The sequence below is a fragment of the Triturus cristatus genome, chromosome 1_2 (assembly GCF_964204655.1).
Source record: "Triturus cristatus chromosome 1_2, aTriCri1.1, whole genome shotgun sequence".
NCBI lineage: Eukaryota > Metazoa > Chordata > Amphibia > Caudata > Salamandridae > Triturus > Triturus cristatus.
In genome coordinates, this window is record NC_140580.1 from 438,121,834 (window position 1) to 438,131,022 (window position 9,189).

Here is a 9,189-nt window from a genome sequence, read left to right on the forward strand (position 1 = left end):
CGCTTTTGCCAGACATTGAAAATGTGGGTGTGAAAATGGAAGATGATCATGACTGTTTGGATGTGCTTGAGTACTGTACAAAACCAAGACCAGACATAAGGGATCTACCTTTGAATGAAAGTGATCATGTGTTGTTTGTGGATGGATCATGCCTGAGAAATGATGATGGTGTGCTATGTGCAGCATATGCGGTGTGCAAAGTTTCAGAGGTCATGGAAGCATCACCATTGTAAGGGGTGAAATCTGCGCAAGTTGCTGAATTAATAGCATTGACAAAAGCTTGCGAAATTGGGAAAGATTTGAGGACGACTGTGTTGACTGATAGTCAGTATGGATTTGGAGTGGTGCATGATTTTGGCCAACTTTGGCTACAAAGACGTTTCTTGACATCGAGTGGAACTCCAATAAAGAATGCTGAAATGATTGGTAAATTGCTTGAGGCGATACAGCTGCCTAAGGAGTTAGCAGTTGTAAAATGTGCTGCCCATGGTCCAGGGGAGGATTTTCTAACGGTCGGAAACAGATATGCCAACGATGTTGCGCAATACTGTGCCAAGACGAATCAGTCCATCAACAGGGACAGAGAAGGGGAAATGTCTTTTCTCTCTGTGATGTTTACTAATGTCCTAGAGACCTGGGATGAAGTGAAACAGTTGCAAGATGAGGCAGGAGAGGAAGAGAAAAAGGATTGGATTAAGGCAGGATGTGCTCCAAGAGAAACAGACCATGTTTGGGTCTACAGAGATGGCAGACCAGTGATGCCCAATTCCATCTTGTCGTCAATGGCAAGGATGTATCATGGCCAGGGACATTTGGGGAGGGACGCGATGGTTAGGTCGTTCAAGCAGACCTGGTACAATGCAAAGTTCAGGACAATTGCAGAAAGTATCTGTCAGAGGTGTTTAGTTTGTCAGCAATTTATCACTGGGAAAAAGACAGTGGTGAGTCTGGGAACAATAGGCAGAGAAGGAGGTCCTTTTACAAGAATGCAGATTGATTTCATTGAAATGCCCCAAGTAAACAGACTGAGGTATGTTCTAGTGGTAGTCTGTTTGTTTTCAAGGTGGGTGGAAGCTTACCCGACTAGAAGAAATGATGGATTAACAGTGGCAAAGTTACTGTTAAGGGAGTTGATTCCTAGGTATGGGTTTCCAGTAACAGTTGAGTCTGATAGAGGTGGACATTTTCAAAATGAGCTTATGGGTTTGATTTGTGAAGCATTGAAAATACAGCAGAAGCTACATTGTGCATACAGACCAGAGGCTTCTGGTGTGGTTGAACAGATTAATGGCACAATCAAGAATAGGATTGGAAAAATGTGCTTAGCCACTGGCATGAAATGGCCAGATGTTTTGCCTCTAGTTCTGATGACAATGAGATCTACTCCTGATAGAACTACTGGTTTAAGTCCGCACGAGATAATCATGGGACGTGCTATGCGCCATGCATTCGTGCCTGTCAATAAATTGGTGACAATAACTGATGACATGATTTTGGATTACTGTAAAGGCCTGGCTGACGTAGTTCATTCTGTGTTTCACCAGGTTGGAGAAGAAGCTACCACACTTGAGAAGAAGCAAGCCCATGATCTGAGTCCAGGAGATTGGGTGAGGATAAAAGTTCACAGAAGAAGAAATTGCTTGATTCCAAGGTGGGGAATGCCAAGACAAGTTATTCTGACTACGACGACTGCAGTAAAGTGTGCTGGAGTGAAGCACTGGGTACATGCAAGTCATACTCTGAGAGTTCCAAATCCGAAAGAAGGGACTGGTAAAGAGTATTTTGAAGAGTCAGATTCCAGCGATGACGAAGATACAGAATCAGTGGGGAAAGAAGTAGGAAGAGCTTCGAATGAACCACTGCGAGTATCAGAGAGGAGATCAAATTCTGTAAGAGAGCCTGAGGTTTCAAACAGCAGTGAAGGAAAAAGAAAAGAAAAGAGAAATCACACAGAGACTACTCCTGAATCAGAAGAGGAGGAGATTGAAGAACCACTTGAGATTATACTTGAAGAAGTAGGGTCAGAAAAAGATAGAGAGGGACAGATTGCGGAAGACCCCCGAGGAGGTGTAGGGAACATTCTTGATGAGTCAGGTGAAGGGACAAGTAGACAGCAAGAAGATTGCGTGTCGGAGACCCGAGGAGGGACAGGAGTAGGGAAGTCTCAAACAGTGGTGAAAAAATCTGTGGAAAAGAAGAGAGCTGCTGGAAAACGGAAACAAGAGGCACTTGAAACAGATGATGAAGATGAACAAACAGAGGGTCGAGTTCTGAGAAAGAGAACTTGGATTGGAGAAAGAAGAAATAAAGCCGAAAAAGGTGTTAAGAGGAGACCGTTGGCCTAACAACAGAGTTAAGAGGCTGAGATACAAAATAATAAGAGCAAATACATCGAAAGCTGAACAAGTGAATGAAGTTTCGAGTCAAAGTTCAAAAGCTGAAGGAGAAGAATCAAAGGAGTCAAACGAACCAGTGGAAATAAAAAGAGTAAGAAGACCCAACCAAAAGTACAGATCACCGGAATGGTCTTATGTGGCACTGTCTGAAGGAGGAAAAGAAGAAGCAGTGACTCGAGATAATCCGGAAGAGATCTTGAGAGAAGTGGTTGAGGAAGATACTGGTGAAATTCTGAAAGTACTCTTGACTGACATTGGAGAAGAGTCGAGTACTGAGGATTTTGATGTTGGAGATCTGATACAATTTGATGTTGAAGAAATTGAAGTGAAGAATGACAAGTATCCAAACTGAGTGAAAGAAGGATTCACTTGGATCAAGTGAACGAAGAGATCATTTGGATAAACTGAAAGCTGAAGAATTGCTGAAGAATTGAAGAAGTTCAAACAGTAGTGGAGTAGTAGAGGCTAAACTAAAATGGCTAACATAGAGGATAATAGAAATAGATGTGCCTTTCTTAAGAGGTGGTGTAGGATGTGCTGCTGCTGTACTGGATTATCAATGCTTCTATGGGGTGTTTTAATTTTATTAGTTACTTTTAGAGTAGAGTTTGAGATGCATACAGAAAATGTGACAAATGTAGAGAAGAATTCACAAAAAGTAGTTCCAATTAGAATTAGTAATGCTCACACACACAAAGATAGATCAATTAATAACTTTTCTAGTAATGTTTTTTCGAAACTGTTATATGAATATGTGAAGACAATGGAAGTAAGGGATTGCTACGTCTGTATGCAATTACCTGCATCCGTCTCAGAGGGTGTTACTTATCATCATTTACCAGCTACATATGGTATTTCCTGTAGTATTTTAAGTAGTGTTTTTTATTTGTTAGGGAAAGTAGATTATAAGATGTCTAACAGAGATAGTATTTTTGGGCACTTGCCAATGAACAAAGAGCTGAATCCAGCTAAAGAAGCTAACACTTTTGGTGAGATTTTTATTGAAGAAAAAGGATTAACATTAGATTACATTTTTAAGAATAATTTAACTTGCAGTTTGAAAGGAGAGGAGAAAGCTTTTCTGGATATGGTAGAAGAAAGGAGATTGAACATGCATGAGAAAGCAGGAAAATATAAAGCGAGTGAGACAATTTGGGACATTGAGATGGGAAAAGAGTTGAAGAATGGGGCTAGTCCAACTTTAGCTCTAGATGCACCACAGAAGGGTAAACTTTGTATTACAAGAAGGAAATCCCAATATGATACATATTTTGTCGGGACTAGTGAGTGCCATGATACATACTTTATTACAACAGGTTGGGGTTTCAGAGGTGGAGAAGATACGATTTTTCCAGGAGTATATTATGTTTGTGGGAATAAGGCTTATTACAAGTTGCCTGACCATTGGTATGGCACGTGTTATGTGGGCCTAGTTTTTCCAAAGATTTTTCATATAGATAAAGTAACAGATGTAGAAGATGTTAACTTACTAATGCGTTTTAAGAGAGAAACTTGGTCTGTAATAGTGGGTGATATTTTTGGGGTTTTGATTCCAGCAGTGGAAATCGGAAATGTCTTTTTCCCCTTTACACAACATTAAACACCAGTCACTCTTTCATCATCCCTTTTTGTCTCTAAGTAAACACTCTCCCTCAATTCTTCTAGTTCAATTTCTTGAGGTTCTCTCTTCAACCTCTTGTTTTTCTTTTCTTTATTCAATTTCTTCCTCCCTCCCCTGTTTTACAACACACACACACCAATCTTATTATTAATAAAGCCACAATTATACAAGACAAAGGAAACAATATTCTACCTATAATAGTACTACCTATCTTTGCAATAAAATCCTTAACAGCTATCATTTTATTAGCTATTTTAGTCCACAAATTCTCAGCTTCAAGTGGTACTAATTCTTCATGCAAATCAGTAATATTTTTGATATAGACCTTTAGGTCTCTGCTTTGGTCTGGAATGTAAGTGCAACAATGTTGAACTTTTAGCATTCCACAGACTCCACCCTCCTTGGCCAATAGAATATCAAGGGCAAGTCGATTTTGCATAGACATGGCACGTACGGCACTTAATTCCGTATTCACCAAAAGAAACCCTCCAGCGGTATTTGTCGATAAGCGATCAACCACTGTAGACAGTTTTCGAATTCCATAAGCATTCAAAGAAATTCCCACTGCTGGAATCAAAACCCCAAAAATATCACCCACTATTTCAGACCAAGATTCTCTCTTAAAACGCATTAATAAGTTAACATCTTCTACATCTGTTACTTTATCTATATGAAAAATCTTTGGAAAAACTAGGCCCACATAACACGTGCCATACCAATGGTCAGGCAACTTGTAATAAGCCTTATTCCCACAAACATAATATACTCCTGGAAAAATCGTATCTTCTCCACCTCTGAAACCCCAACCTGTTGCAATGAAGTATGTATCATGGCACTCACTAGTCCCGACAAAATATGTATCATATTGGGATTTCCTTCTTGTAATACAAAGTTTACCCTTCTGTGGTGCATCTAGAGCTAAAGTTGGACTAGCCCCATTCTTCAACTCTTTTCCCATCTCAATGTCCCAAATTGTCTCACTCACTTTATATTTTCCTGCTTTCTCATGCATGTTCAATCTCCTTTCTTCTACCATATCCAGAAAAGCTTTCTCCTCTCCTTTCAAACTGCAAGTTAAATTATTCTTAAAAATGTAATCTAATGTTAATCCTTTTTCTTCAATAAAAATCTCACCAAAAGTGTTAGCTTCTTTAGCTGGACTCAGCTCTTTGTTCATTGGCAAATGCCCAAAAATACTATCTCTATTAGACATCTTATAATCTACTTTCCCTAACAAATAAAAAACACTACTTAAAATACTACAGGAAATACCATATGTAGCTGGTAAATGATGATAAGTAACACCCTCTGAGACGGATGCAGGTAATTGCATACAGACGTAGCAATCCCTTACTTCCATTGTCTTCACATATTCATATAACAGTTTCGAAAAAACATTACTAGAAAAGTTATTAATTGATCTATCTTTGTGTGTGTAAGAATTACTAATTCGAACTACTTTTTGTGAATTCTTCTCTACATTTGTCACATTTTCTGTATGCATCTCAAACTCTACTCTAAAAGTAACTAATAAAATTAAAACACCCCATAGAAGCATTAATAATCCAGTACAGCAGCAGCACATCCTACACCACCTCTTAAAGAAGGCACATCTATTTCTATTATCCTCTATGTTAGCCATTTTAGTTTAGCCTCTATTAGTCCACTACTGTTTGAACTTTTTCAATTCTTCAGCAATTCTTCAGCTTTCAGTTTATCCAAATGATCTCTTCGTTCACTTGATCCAAGTGAATCCTTCTTTCACTCAGTTTGGATACTTGTCATTCTTCACTTCAATTTCTTCAACATCAAATTGTATCAGATCTCCAACATCAAAATCCTCAGTACTCGACTCTTCTCCACTGTCAGTCAAGAGTACTTTCAGAATTTCACCAGTATCTTCCTCAACCACTTCTCTCAAGATCTCTTCCGGATTATCTCGAGTCACTGCTTCTTCTTTTCCTCCTTCAGACAGTGCCACATAAGACCATTCCGGTGATCTGTACTTTTGGTTGGGTTTTCTTCCTCTTTTTATTTCCACTGGTTCGTTTGACTCCTTTGATTCTTCTCCTTCAGTTTTTGAACTTTGACTCGAAACTTCATTCACTTGTTCAGCTTTTGATGTATTTGCTCTTATTATTTTGTATCTCAGCCTCTTAACTCTGTTGTTAGGCCAACGATCTCCTCTTAACACCTTTTTCGGCTTTATTTCTTTATTATTTCTTTCTCCGATCCAAGTTCTCTTTCTCAGAACTCGACCCTCTGTTTGTTCATCTTCATCATCTGTTTCAAGTGCCTCTTGTTTCCGTTTTCCAGCAGCTTTCTTCTTTTCCACAGATTTTTTCACCACTGTTTGAGACTTCCCTACTCCTGTCCCTCCTCGGATCTCCGACACGCAATCTTCTTGCTGTCTACTTGTCCCTTCACCTGACTCATCAAGAATGTTCCCTACACCTCCTCGGGGGTCTTCCGCAATCTGTCCCTCTCTATCTTTTTCTGACCCTACTTCTTCAAATATAATCTCAAGTGGTTCTTCAATCTCCTCCTCTTCTGATTCAGGAGTAGTCTCTGTGTGATTTCTCTTTTCTTTTCTTTTCCCTTCACTGCTGTTTGAAACTTCAGGCTCTTTTACAGAATTTGATCTCCTCTCTGATACTCGCAGTGGTTCATTCGAAGCTCTTCCTACTTCTTTCCCCACTGATTCTGTATCCTCATCATCGCTGGAATCTGACTCTTCAAAATACTCTTTACCAGTCCCTTCTTTCGGGTTTGGAACTCTCAGAGTATGACTTGCATGTACCCAGTGCTTCACTCCAGCACACTTTACTGCAGTCGTCGTAGTCAGAATAACTTGTCTTGGCCTTCCCCACCTTGGAATCAAGCAATTTCTTCTTCTGTGAACTTTTATCCTCACCCAGTCTCCTGGACTCAGATCATGGGCTTGCTTCTTCTCAAGTGTGGTAGCTTCTTCTCCAACCTGGTGAAACACAGAATGAACTGCGTCAGCCAGGCCTTTACAGTAATCCAAAATCATGTCATCAGTTATTGTCACCAACTTATTGACAGGCACGAATGCATGGCGCATAGCACGTCCCATGATTATCTCGTGCGGACTCAAACCAGTAGTTCTATCTGGAGTAGATCTCATTGTCATCAGAACTAGAGGCAAAACATCTGGCCATTTCATGCCAGTGGCTAAGCACATTTTTCCAATCCTATTCTTGATTGTGCCATTAATCTGTTCAACCACACCAGAAGCCTCTGGTCGGTATGCACAATGTAGCTTCTGCTGTATTTTCAATGCTTCACAAATCAAACCCATGAGCTCATTTTGAAAGTGTCCACCTCTATCAGACTCAACTGTTACTGGAAACCCGTACCTAGGAATCAACTCCCTTAACAGTAACTTTGCCACTGTTAATCCATCATTTCTCCTAGTCGGGTAAGCTTCCACCCACCTTGAAAACAAACAGACTACCACTAGAACATACCTCAGTCTGTTTACTTGGGGCATTTCAATGAAATCAATCTGCATTCTTGTAAAAGGACCTCCTTCTCTGCCTATTGTTCCCAGACTTACCACTGTCTTTTTCCCAGTGTTAAATTGCTGACAAACTAAACACCTCTGACAGATGCTTTCTGCAATTGTCCTGAACTTTGCATTGTACCAGGTCTGCTTGAACGACCTAACCATCGCGTCCCTCCCCAAATGTCCCTGGCCATGATACATCCTTGCCATTGACGACAAGATGGAATTGGGCATCACTGGTCTGCCATCTCTGTAGACCCAAACATGGTCTGTTTCTCTTGGAGCACATCCTGCCTTAATCCAATCTTTTTTCTCTTCCTCTCCTGCCTCATCTTGCAACTGTTTCACTTCATCCCAGGTCTCTAGGACATTAGTAAACATCACAGAGAAAAAAGACATTTCCCCTTCTCTGTCCCTGTTGATGGACTGATTCGTCTTGGCACAGTATTGCGCAACATCGTTGGCATATCTGTTTCCGACCGTTATAAAATCCTCCCCTGGACCATGGGCAGCACATTTTACAACTGCTAACTCCTTAGGCAGCTGTATCGCCTCAAGCAATTTACCAATCATTTCAGCATTCTTTATTGGAGTTCCACTCGATGTCAAGAAACCTCTTTGTAGCCAAAGTTGGCCAAAATCATGCACCACTCCAAATCCATACTGACTATCAGTCAACACAGTCGTCCTCAAATCTTTCCCAATTTCGCAAGCTTTTGTCAATGCTATTAATTCAGCAACTTGCGCAGACTTCACTCCTTTCAATGGTGATGCTTCCATGACCTCTGAAACTTTACACACCGCATATGCTGCACATAGCACACCATCATCATTTCTCAGGCATGATCCATCCACAAACAACACATGATCACTCTCATTCAAGGGTAGATCTCTTATGTCTGGTCTTGGTTTTGTACAGTACTCAAGCACATCCAAACAATCATGATCATCTTCCATTTTCACACCCACATTTTCAATGTCTGGCAAAAGTGTCGCTGGATTCACATTCACACATCTCTCAAGAGTCACATTTGATGCTCCCAGTATCACTTTTTCATATTTGGTCAATCGACTATGTGACATGTACTGAGTTCCGCTTCTTGTCAAAAGAATTGCCACATTGTGAGGTACGAATACCCTTACAGGATATCCCATTATGATTCCTTCACTCTGTTCCAGACTCCTGCATGTTGCAGCCACAGATTTCAGACAACCTGGTAAACCCACAGCTACAGGGTCAAGTGTCGATGAGAAGTATGCAATAGGCCTTCTCAGTAATCCATGTTTCTGAATTAACACTGAAAGTGCACATCCATTTCTTTCACTGCATTACAGCTCAAATTCTTTCTCATAGTCAGGCATACCCAAAGCTGGAGCCTCACACATTTTACTTTTGAGCTCTTCAAATGCTGCCATTTGTTCTGCATCTAGATCCAATGGATCTGTCATTTCACTTTTTGTCAGCTTAATCAGTGGCTTTGCTATCAGAGAAAAATTAATTATCCACTGACGACAATAACCCACCATACCCAGGAACATTCTCACTTCTCTCTGGGTTTTTGGAGCTTTCATTTCTCTGATTATTCTGATCCTGTCAGTAGTCACTTTTCTCAGACCTTTTTCAATATTGTGTCCAAGATAAT